The sequence below is a fragment of the Phragmites australis genome, chromosome 18 (genome assembly GCF_958298935.1).
Source record: "Phragmites australis chromosome 18, lpPhrAust1.1, whole genome shotgun sequence".
Lineage (NCBI taxonomy): Eukaryota > Viridiplantae > Streptophyta > Magnoliopsida > Poales > Poaceae > Phragmites > Phragmites australis.
The window spans coordinates 20,645,352-20,649,052 of NC_084938.1; the positions used below are offsets into that span (position 1 = coordinate 20,645,352).

General features: G+C 52.0%; 1 pseudogene; it reads left to right on the forward strand.

Annotated features, from left to right (window-relative positions):
- The first annotated feature begins 421 nt into the window (after nt 1-421).
- LOC133898376 (CBL-interacting protein kinase 6-like) lies at nt 422-2,299 on the forward strand (annotated as a pseudogene).
- The last annotated feature ends 1,402 nt before the right edge of the window (nt 2,300-3,701 follow it).

Sequence of the window (3,701 nt, forward strand, 5' to 3'; positions counted from 1 at the left end):
TTGTGGGCTGAAATAATCCTAGAGGACACCAAACAGTGGCCTGGAGAGCGGAAACCGGTTCCTAGCCTCCTGCGGCGATACCGGACTAACGGGGGCCGCGGTTTCCAGCGCACCACCCCAACCGTACCGCGACGATTTCCCATACCGCTCGTGACTAGCCGTCAATCCAGCCCAATCAGGCAGCCGGTCCAGTGCTTCAATCACAGAGCCTGCCGCGTACGACGCATCCCAACCAACCGCAGCCATCAACCGCCCTCCTCCTCCCGCCGTCCGATCCGCATCGGCCGGCCGTGATCCCGCAGCAAACCGCCCAGTGGCCGCGGCCTACTGCTCTACACCCATTGGCCTCTAGCCCCTGTGCCGCCGCCCACCCAATATAAGCTGGGCGCCGCAGCGCGGAACCAATCTGAGACCCCCCCCCCCCCCACCTCTCCTCGCAAAAGCCACCGCGAGGTGCCACCGCCCAAGGGAATGCAGAGCGATGAGGCGGCGCTCAGGGACTGACATCGCCGGCCAGCGCGAGCTGCGCGGCGGTCGCACCTGCCACCGCAAGCACGTCGAGGATGGGTAGACCGATCGATCCTTCCTCGTAGCGTTAGAATAGTTTTTTCTAGATAGTTTGGTCGTTTTGTTCTGGGTTCAAACTTCGAAGGGGGAGGTGACCGATCGAACATGGGTGAGGGCGAGGAGAACGAGAAGGGGGTGCTGCAGGGGCGGTACGAGCTGGGGCGGGTGCTGGGGCGCGGCAACTTCGGGCGGGTGCACGCGGCGCGGGACCTGAGGACCGGGCGGAAAGTGGCGGTGAAGGTGCTGGTCAAGGACAAGGTGGTGCGCGCGGGCATGGTGGAGCAGATCAAGCGGGAGATCGCTGTCATGAAGCGGGTGTTGCATCCCAACATCGTGGAGCTGCACGAGGTGATGGCCACGCGATCCAAGATCTACCTCGCGCTCGAGCTCGTCCGCGGCGGGGAGCTCTTCGCGCGGATCGGGCGCAACGGGCGCGTCAGGGAGGACGTCGCGCTCCGCTACTTCCGGCAGCTCATCTCCGCCGTCGACTTCTGCCACGCGCGGGGAGTGTACCACCGCGACCTCAAGCCGGAGAACCTGCTCATCGACGAGGCGGGTAACCTCAAGGTGGTCGACTTCGGCCTCAGCGCGCTTGCGGACCACGCGCGCAGCGATGGTCTTCTCCACACGCTCTGCGGCACGCCGGGGTACGCCGCGCCGGATGTGTTCCGGAACAAGGGCTACGACGGCGCCAAGGCCGACATCTGGTCATGCGGCGTCATCCTCTACGTGCTCCTCGCTGGGGCGCTCCCGTTCCCGGACGACAACATCGCCAAAATGTTCAGTAAGATGAACCGGGGTGACTACCGGTGCCCACCGTGGTTGTCCACGGAGGCGCGCAGGCTCATCCCCAGACTGCTCGACCCCAACCCCGACACTCGCATCACCGTCGCCCAGCTCGTCGAGACGCCGTGGTTCAACAAGTCGTCCATCGCGAGGCCCATCAGAATCGCAGCCGATCCGCCCGTGGAGACTGGCCCTGGCTGCGCCACGAAGGACGGAGGCGACAAGGACGAGCCGCCGGAGACGCTGAACGCATTCCACCTGATATCCCTCTCCGAGGGGTTCGATCTCTCGCCTCTGTTCGAGATCGAGGGGGAGCCCGCGACGAGGGGACGGCGGGAGGGCGGCATGCGGTTCGCAACGCGGGAGTCGGCGAGCGGCGTGATCTCCCGCCTCGAGGAGCTGGCGGCCTGCGGCGGCGGGCGGATGCGGGTGACCAAGAGCGACGCCCGCGGCGTGCGCCTCGAGGGCCCAGAGCGTGGCGGGCTCAAGGGCCGGCTCGCGGTGGCCGACGAGATCTTCAGCGTGGCCCCGTCCGTGCTCGTGATCGACGTCAAGAAAGATGGAGGCGACACGCTCTCGTGTACCGCTCCTTCTGCAGCGAGGAGCTCCGGCCGGCTCTCAAGGACATCGTCTGGGCCACCGACCCCCAGCCCGCCGTCGTCTGACCCTGTGCCGCCACCGTCACTGCCAGTGCCGTTGCTATCGTAGTGCATTGTTTAGTCAGTGTCCATTCCATTTTCCAACAAGTGATTGCATCATGTCTGCATAGTCGACGCTGTTCTTGATTCGATTAGTGACGTGAGATTGCTGTTTGTGGGGGCAGTGGCAACAAGAATCTGTATCTTAATCGTTGCCTCACAGCACAGCGGCTCTTGTTGCATAATTGAGTTGTTTTTGTGATGGTTTATGGTCTTTTCTTCGCTTGCATCGTAATATTCCATCTCCATGTCTCCTGCCAGAGCTCCGGCTCCTAGTTTTATGATAAATCTGTTTTATGTTAAATCTTGAGTTTGGAGGTTAAGTTAAAATGATTTAAGTATTTATTTTAAACTAAAAAATAAAATAGCTCATATAAATATTTTTGATGTATCAACAGCTCTAGCTTTATAATTTTTTTTAAGTTAGGAATAACCCACTTCAAAAATTACATACAGCTCTGGATCCAATTTCTAGAGCTAAGAAATAATCAACTCTAAATATTTTTAAAGCTGAAGCTCTACTGATCAGAACTTTAATTCAGACCATGCTTGCATCATTGATGTTTTTTTTATGTGCCCAATTTTGCTCTAAGACTAAAAGTTTCCACATATTTGTTATGCAAGAACCAACTTTTAACATGTGTAACGATTCTCTTGGCTAACTGAATTTCATAGCACAGAATAGTTAACCAAGATTGGTGCTAAATTAACAGCAGTAGTTTAGGGACCAATGACAATGAGACCTCCCCTCCATATATCATTGCTTGGGGTGCTGGGGAGCTGCAGGCTTCGGCGTCCGGCCCGTCGCTCTCGCCGAGAACGGCTTCGGCGCCGGGGTTGGAAACTCGCGCCAGCTAAATCAAGTTTTCTTAGCTAAGGTATCTGCATTACATGTAAACATAATTATTAGATATGATAATATTAAATACAAATTTATTATAGAAAGATATAGATATATTATGATAGTGTTACCAAATAAATACGTTAGAAGTGATACCATTGTTTGATTTCAGATAAAATAAAATAAAATAAATTATCTATTAATTTTTCTTCTAATTTTTTCATTTATTTTCATTAGTAAAACGAGACGAGGAGTTTGTAGAATGAGAGTAGATGATAAACGTAGTTAAATTATTAAATTTTAAGGATTTTTATTAAATAAAAGGAAAGTAAGGGATAAATGAATATGTGGAATCAATTCGTGTGTGAAGAATGGTGATGTCCTAAGAGAGAATAATTTAGGACACTTAGAAACTAATGGTTTCAAAAACTTTATAAGATAAATCTATCTTAATTTTTTATCTAAATATAATCTAGATTTATCCAGTGTATCTATTCTACCGCTTAAGAGAATTACAACCTACTCTAACAAGGTAAATTACAAATATGTAAATACGAAACATAAATAAGGTAGAGAGACAAACTCGACACAAGAGATTTTTCCTGTGATATCGGTGGCACACAACCTCCATAAAAAATATGCTCCTGGTTGCCAAGACTATTCTAGTCACAACTCTTGAGATAACAAATCAGCAAGATCAGGTCTCAAGCATGATGAGTCACTAAGCTACTAAGACGAGGTCTCACTACTAACCTCTCTTCCGATCATTTGTGTATCGTCTTCACTTCGGAGCTTTAGTCACAAAAAAA